The 8479-nt window shown below is 42.6% G+C and overlaps 1 long non-coding RNA gene across 1 annotated transcript in view; it reads right to left on the bottom strand.

Annotated features, from left to right (window-relative positions):
- Positions 1 to 5625: 5625 nt before the first annotated feature.
- LOC144298386 (uncharacterized) overlaps positions 5626 to 8479 on the bottom strand; it is a 123796-nt gene continuing 120942 nt past the window's right edge. The window contains exon 9 of the long non-coding RNA XR_013365377.1: positions 5626 to 8183. This is a non-coding gene — a long non-coding RNA (uncharacterized LOC144298386). The remainder of the gene's footprint in view (positions 8184 to 8479) is intronic.

The following is an 8479-nucleotide window of genomic DNA, read 5'->3' as shown; positions in this document are numbered from 1 at the left end:
TTAGTTACTTCAATAAACACATGCTTACATTAAGTCATTAAGTAAAATACTTATTGTAAACTTTTGGTAATACTCCATCAATTAATAGTTTCTTTTTAGTCAGTTAAGATATTTTCTTCTGGCATTAGTTATGGTTTATAATGCTTTTTGACCATCTATTGAAATAATCATCTGGATTTTATTTTCAAAGCTAGTATTGAACCATCCTTGAATTCCTGGCAAAAACTGTTAGAACTTACATTTGGCTGGAATTTGGTTTTTACTCCTGCTAAATTCTATTTGCCATTATTTTGTTTAGGCTTTTTTATAACTATGCCAATAATTGAAATTAGTCTTACATTTTTTATGCTATTGTTGCCAAACTTTGTGGGTCAAGGTTATAATTATTTTTGCCTAATGACTTGGGGAAGAATAATTTGTATAACTGACTCAGCTTCTTAAATTATGATTGGATCATCATGCCTTATATTTTTCTTCAATAAATTTTGGTAAACTATACTTTTTTAAGAAAGATGTTCATTTCCTCTAACTTTTCAAATGTATTGGTGTAACGGTGTTTTTCATATTATTTTGCAGTTTTCAAAATTACACTGTATCACTTCCAGTTACAGAATGATTAATTCACAGGGATAAAAGTCACACATAGGGAACAGAGTCAATAGCATCATATAGTGTTGTAAGGGACAGATGGCGGATACACTTATGGTGAGCATAGCATAACCTGTAGACATCAAATCACTATATTGTACACTTGAAACTAATGTAACATTGTGAGTCAGTTATACTTCAATTAAAAAAAACTTGTTTTATCAATGCTTTTTCCCTTTTTTTAAAACTTTTTTTTAAAGATTTTATTTATTCATTCATGAGACACACACACAGAGAGAGAGAGAGAGAGAGAGAGAGAGACGCAGAGACACAGGCAGAGGGAGAAGCAGGCTCTATGCAAGGAGCCCGACGCGGGACTCAATCCCGGGACTCAAGGATCACACCCCGGGCCAAAGGCAGGCACTAAACCACTGGGCCACCCAGGGATCCCCTCCCTTTTTCTTAAAGATTTTATTTTTATTCATGAGAGACACAGAGAGAGAGGCAGAGACATAGGTAGAGGGAGAAGCAGGTTCCCTACAAGGAGCCTGATGCAGCATTTGATCCCTGGACCCTGGGATCACAACCTGAGCCAAAGGCAGATGCTCAACCACTGAGCCACTCAGGTGCCCCTACATTCCACCTTTTTAAAAAAATCAATTAGACTCAAGGTTTGTCTGTGTCACTATATTTTTGTCTAATTTCTATATTCTCCTCTATTCTCCAAATTTTCTACAGTTAATGGGTTTTTTAAAAATATTAACATTTTTAAAAACAGAGACAATATTTGTAGAGTACCTAGCACGTATCATTTGGTAAATGCTCATTAAGTTAATATATCAAGGGACACCTGGGTGGTTCAGTGATTGAGCATCTGACTTTGACTCAGGTCGTGATCCTGGGGTCCTAGGATCAAGTCCTGCATCAGGCTCCCCACAGGGAGCCTGGTTCTCCCTCTGCCTGTGTCTCTGCCTTTCTCTGTGTGTCACTCATGAATAAATAAATAAAATCTTTTTTAAAAAAGTGAATCTATGAAAAGTATTCTTGAGCACATGCCAGAGACTAGAGATTCAATTATGATTGAGACATAATCTGTGTTCTCAAGGAGCTTACAGCTGAAGAGACAGACAAGCAAATAGTCATTTAAATACAGTGTGATGAACACAACAGAGGTGAGTACAAAGTGGAATGGGAACATAAGGGAGGACTTCCTGAAGGATGTGATGTTGAGTGGGGCACTGCAGGATGAGTAGGAGTTATGCAAATGAAAAAGATGAATGTTTCTTAGCTCTACTCCTGAGTCTATCTTCAGCTGACCCACCTGATATTTTCTTTCACTTACAGTGGCCTCAGCCATGTACCAGCCTCAGCAGCGGAGAATCAAGATAGAATTGGCTGCTATTTCTCACCTTGAGGAAGATATTTGACAAAATCCCTTATAGTGACAGCTACTCACCAACCACTGGTGGCTCAGCCTTATGGGAAACATCAGAACAAGTACATTAAAGTAAAGTACAACTTTCTCATCCCTCCTTTCCAAATCTCCTCCATGGGACCTCAATGAAATCATTCTGCAGAAGCCTTAATTTCCTAGTCCAGAGGCATGAGACTTATAATGTCCTAAACCAGATAGAGATGGCAGTTTGGTTAATGGCCATGAAAAAGAAGAGTTTCACAGTCCTGGTGTGCTGACAGCAGCCATTCAGCTGTGGACTCTCTCAAGAAAACTATTTATTGAGCACTTACTACAAACTAAGTACTTGACATGAATTATTCCCCTGATCCTCCCAAACACCCATGGGAGGTTGCTCTCCCCATTGCTAGGCTGTCAGGAAAGTGAAACTCAGAGAGGTTAGATGAGGTTACCTCTGGACAACTCTGGACCTGAGACTCAAACCCAAACAACCTTGCTCCAGGGCCTTTGTACACCAGCTCGTATGGCTCATGTCCCCAGCACATGGGACAGAGTAGACCCTGGATGACTAAAGGAGGGGTGAGTGGACAAAAGAATGAATTACCATGAAGTCTAGGAAGCAACATGGAAATTGTGCCGTAATAGTAGGTGAAAAGCAAATGACAAAATGGTGTGTGTGTATGTCAGAGAGAGAGAGAGAGAGCTTGTGTTGGCAGGGAATGACTGGGAAGGAGCCTGAAGGAACTTTCTGGAGTAAGCAAAATACTCTATATCTTGATAAAAGTTTGGGTTACATAGGCAGATGCAGTTGTCAAATCTCAGTTAATGTGCATTTAAAATTTGTACATTTCATTGCATGTAAACTTCAAATCAAAAGAAAAATGTAAGCAAACTTTGGAATCTAATGATATCATACTGATACGTTTTAGGGTTAAAGGATAATTATGAATCATATAAAAAAATGGACTGATGGATACAGAAATGATTGGATGATGGATGGATACAGAAATGGCTGGAAAGATGAATCTATGATAAAGCCAGGAGTAAAATGCTAATGGCTGAATCCAAGTGGTGGATATACAGGTGTTTGCTTGCAATATTCTTTCAACACTGTCTGTTAAACTGTTATAATAAAGTGTTGAGGGGAAATGTGCATTGTGGTGGCTTTTCTGAGAAGACATTTGTGTCTGACACTTTTGCCTGCATGCTGCTGTTTACTATGCTTTCCCCTTTAAAAGAATGCAGAGATAGCCCTCCTCCCCTCTTCCTACTTCCCCCCACCACACTTCATTCAGCAAACAGCATCAAAGTGCCAGTTGGCAGCAAATCACTTTTCAGGTTCCTCCTCCTCCATCAAGCTCTGCTTACCCCCTTTCCCCATACAGCATCAGCCACTCCTTCTGATGGGGACTGTCTAGACCCCAATTAAAGGCCCAGTAGAGTTACATGGAGATCACATGCACATGGGAACCCCACCATACCGTCATCCTTGCAGATGAGAATCTGATTTATCTTTGCATCCCCTGCTCCAGATCTTGGCCTGGCATGATGAAGTGGACCATCCACAATCACTTAGGGAATGCAGAGACAAGAGATAAGGAAAAAGTGTCCTGGATTCAGCAGGTGAAATTCCAGATTTTTTTTTTCAAACTTTCTATAATGGTGTCCAATTGCCTTGTAGATAAGAAGAACTCACAGCTTACTCGGGGGCCCCAATGATGGCTTTTTACCCACCAGGGAGGAAGAATCAGCATGCTGACTTGCAGTCAGCAAGATGTTTGTTTGCTTGGTTATGTATTTATCATTGTTTTTTTTTTTCATTTGCTATATGGTTTTTTAAAATACCCAAGGAAGGAAACCACTATACATAAAGAAATTTGAATTTTTGAATCCCCGCTTCCCATCTGAAATGTCACTTGCACGTTAAGTCTGTGTCGCTGAGTTGCTGTGGCAACCTCTGCAGCACTCTTTGCCCGGGGTGACAAAGGGGCCCTTTGTTAGCCGGGAGGCCAGGTCTGGGTGCAGGGACATCCTATTCAGCCCATCATAACAAAGGAGCACACGTCCCTTCTATGTGCAGGGCAGCCGCAGGCCTGATTATGCCTGCACTGTTGACAACCCTCCGTGGGGAGACTGAGAAAAGAAATCCCCTATTATTGGCATCTTTGAACCAAAGTTGTTTTTCTCTTTTCTCTCTCTGTGCCGCTTGCTGTACAAAAACCCCTGCAAAGGGCCCTACTCATGCACTTGCAAAGAAAAACACCAATTGTGAGGCCTCCCTGGAAGAGGGATGAGGCTCCCAATCTTAATTGAATCTCCTAAACTTGGTTATTAAAATGGCAACTCTAGCAGCAGTGTGTGAGCAGATGGGCTCTTCAAATTTTAGCAAGCAGCCTGGCCCTGGCCCAGAAAGCGATCCTGACTGCCCTTGGCTCTGGTGTGGCCTCTGTACTTGAGAGCAAAGGGCTTGCACAAAGGGCAGGCCCCCCATGTACTCCCATCAGATCTGAGGCTCAAGTGTCATTCAGCCTTGGAGGTTCCTCCCTCCTCAAAGGTGAAGCTGGGAAGTGGGGTTTGTGGGTGTCCAGACCTGGCCCAAGCAGGCTGAGCTGGTCACCTGAGAGCAAGGCCTAGGCTCCAAAAGGTTACAGGAGGGTAGAGAAGAGCCCCAGGCCCAGGCTGCTGCCGTTCTCCTGCTCCAGGAGCCCCTCGCCCGGCAGCCCTGCACCTGCCAGGTTAGGCCCTCCAGGCTCTGTAGGCCTTTTTCTTCCCTTTGTCACCACTCCAACCAGAATCACTACTTCACATTTTTTTCTGTTCCAGTGATGGATGGAAGCTAAAACTGGGGGTTCCGGCAGAGCCAGAAACAGTGTCTTGTTATTCACTGTGCACCAGGGGCCAACACAGGGCCTGGCACACAGTGTACGTATTCAGAGAGTATTTGCTGAACCAGTGAATCACGACTAAATGAACCTATCAGCATGGACTCATTCCATCCTACCAACCACTTTTTAAGCCAGAAGCCACTTCCCCATCCTATTCCCTTTCCCACTCTCCTCCGTGGCCAGGTGCAGCTACCAACACAGCAGATCTGGTTCCTGCTGAAGAGTGGCTGCGTTTAGACAGATGTGTGGGCAGACACCACAGGGGAAGGTGGTGAGTGCCAGAGGGGGTCACCCAGGAGCTGCAGGTGTTGAGGGTGGAGGCCGCAGGAGGCAAGAAGAAAGGATAGAAGGAGTACAGATGGACTTTGAGGGCAAAGACCCTCCCAAACAAAGTCTCAGGAATGACCAGGAGCTGACCAAGCTTTAGTCAGAAGGAACAGCAAAAGCAAGGTCAGAGTAGTGTGAAGTAGCCATTATATGCAGAGCACACCATGAAGCTAGTTATGGGTAGAGAATATAGGGCATGGCAAAGAGAGTCTGGATACAACTGGAGAGGCAAAGCCTGAGGAAGGACCCCATAACCCAGGCTTAGGAGCTCAAAGCCAAGGTGACCATGCACCAATGTATAGGTTGTATACTGTGCAAAGGAAGTGAGTGGCATTGAAATCCAGCCTGCATTCTACTGGGGAATAAGGGCCCCTCCTCCCAGTTGTCAGTCGGTATGACTTAGTCAGGCTCACCCTGCTGTGTCAGGAATTCTTCCATTATTGCTCAGCAACTCAGTTACAAAGTATAAGATCTTTGAACATGTTTTTAAACACTATCAACTCTGCCCTGTGTTAGTTACATTTCCCTTTGTCCTGAAGTTGGCCCAGACAAAAACATCTTCTCCATCAAAAATTCAATGAGACCCTTACAAAGTGACTGGATTAAACAGCTGCATTTATGGTAAGAATCTCCTCATCCCACTCTTTTTTTGGCCCAGCACCAAAAACCAAATGCCAAAAAGGCAACTGATCTCAGTTGCTTTGGAACAGACTGTGTCAGCCCGAAGGTTGTTTCACATTGGATACTCTGTGATCTGGGTTTGGGGATCTCATGTTAAATTAATAAGCAAGGATAAAGGATGGTCAACAATGTACCCCCCCCCCCCAGGGTCTAACCCAGTGCCTGGCACACAGCAGGTTCAATAACCTTAAGATGGAAACTCACGCCCTGCATTTCTCTGACCCCCATGAAAGGCAGCAAATTAAAGCTGGCAGGGAACATTGTTATTTGTGATTTTCCATGTTAAATCCAAATATTCTTACACTGCCTTAAAATTTATAAATGCACAGGAATGGAGACAATCCCAGGGCCTGGCTCACTGTAGCCCACAATAAATAATAAATTATTTGTTGAATGAATGAACCAAAGAAGTAAGTAATGTCTCAGGATGGGCTTTCCCATATCATGTGCTTCCTAAAAACAGGACATGAGGGTAACTTCCCCATAGCAAAGGGAACTCATTGCAAATTGGAGGGCTGTGACCACCCCACTCTCCCGCTCACCTCTGCTCCACTCCTAAATTTTACCTGCCTGGGGCCCCTACCCCCAAATCTTCCTTTCCTTGGCTCCTCTCCTAGATGTTGCTCATGATTTCCAGATCTCCTCACAATATGCTACCCTGGGACTCTGCACCCTACCTCCTCCCCCAACCACCAGGCATGGCTCTGCCCACGCCAGCTTAGATGCCCAGCCAGCATGGTCTCAAGTTCCATAGGATCACCCTCTGAGGGGAAGAGGACTCACAGGACTCCTCTTGGTCCCCATCATTACCACTTGGGGGAGGGAAAGGAGCCAGAGGGTCTAGGGTGGGCCTTTTAGGTGGAGGATTGGTTGGGAGGGTGTGTGTTCAGCTCCTGGTACTTAGGCACACTCCCATGGCCCAGCCTGCCCACCTGGCAGCTACTGTCTAGTGAGTGTTCACAGAGGTGGACACCTGCAGGAAGTGGGGATGAACAGAGTCTAAGGCTCTTTCTCCTCCACCTAAGTATTTATTTAACCCTCAACTTTATTTCTAATCCAAATTAATATTAACAATATTAACCCTTTCCCTCATACTTATTTTTAAAGAATTTCTTCCACATTGATATTATCTTTTAACTTTACAACTTCTTTTGCTCCATAGAAATCTATTTCAGGCAATTAAATCATATGCTTTTTCCTTTAGTTTTTCTAAAGTTTGCCAAAAATATTCTCTTGTGGTTTTTTTTCCCAATATTGCATAGATTAAAAGATCAAATTTTTCTCTTTTCATCTTTGATCTAGCTCTGAAGTTTATTTGGGAGTAAAGACCTGAGGATAGTTTCTAGCTTAACTTTTTTAACCCAAATGACTAGCCAATTTAGATATGATTTACTGATTAATTCATCATTTCCGTCCCAAATGTGAAACACCAACTTTGCTGTATGCCAAAGAGCCAAGGGTTTTCGGGTCTACACCTCTATTCCATGCCCTGTTTTCCGTATCTGTGTCTTTTCTGTGGTTTTCATTAACTTTACAACATGGTTGGGAAAAGGGTAAGGTAAATCCCACTGATTATGCTTACTTTTCAGAAAATTTCATTCTGTTCTTTAATATCTATTGTTCCAGATTTATAATAATCTTATTAAATCCCATCAATTTGAGTGTGTGTGTGTGTGTGTGTGTGTTTATTGGGATTATATTGAATTAAAGGCTAATCTAAGAAGAATGAACATTGTGCCATACTAAATCTTCTTATCCAAGATAGGAAGTCCTATTATTTATTTATTATTATATTTATTGAAGTCCTAGTTTATATCCTTCAGTGCAAACTCACTATTCTCTTCACACAAGACCATTTACTGATCTTGTTTCTAAAATCCTCCTTGATGTGCTTTTTACTTGACTTTCAGGATACCCTGTTCCTCTTCCTGCTGCCTGCATTACTCCTTTTTGGTCTCTTTTCTGTTTCCTTCTCTTCTCCCAGGACCTCTTAGCATTGGACACTGGAGCTCAGATTTGAGACTCTCAAGGATTCTACTGAGTGAGTAATTCAGTGGTAAATATTTTTGTGCAAATGGGTCTCCCTTTGGTTTGTGTATTTTCCTCCTTATGATTCCTTACTGTGGGCACAAGAGGTATGGAGGTTAACTTCTTATCCAAAACAGCTGTCTGGTTTCCTCCAGGGTCAGCTCAGCCCAATGCAGAGAGCTTCAGGAGACTGGGGCAAGAAAGCTCCTTTGTCCTCAAGTTAAGCCTTCATTTTGATCTACAAGTACAGCAATATCAATCTGAAAAGCAAAAGTAGGAGCTACATTTAGAAGGAAATTGTGGTAGATTGCAAAAATGGCCCTTCCTCCACGTGTGGAGAAATGATCTCTGGAATATGTCAGTCCTAATTTCAAAACTCAGCTTTTCTCTCACCTCACGGTGTGGCCTTGGGAAAAATAACTTATCTTCTGAACCTCGATTTCCTGGTCAATAAAATGCAGATGATAACACCTAGATGTTGCAGGCAATTCATTTATTCATTCATTCAACAAATATATACTGAGTGTCCATCACTTGGCACTGTTTTATTTTTTTA

The sequence above is a fragment of the Canis aureus genome, chromosome 26 (assembly GCF_053574225.1).
Source record: "Canis aureus isolate CA01 chromosome 26, VMU_Caureus_v.1.0, whole genome shotgun sequence".
NCBI lineage: Eukaryota > Metazoa > Chordata > Mammalia > Carnivora > Canidae > Canis > Canis aureus.
This window is presented reverse-complemented; position numbering and strand designations above follow the sequence as displayed.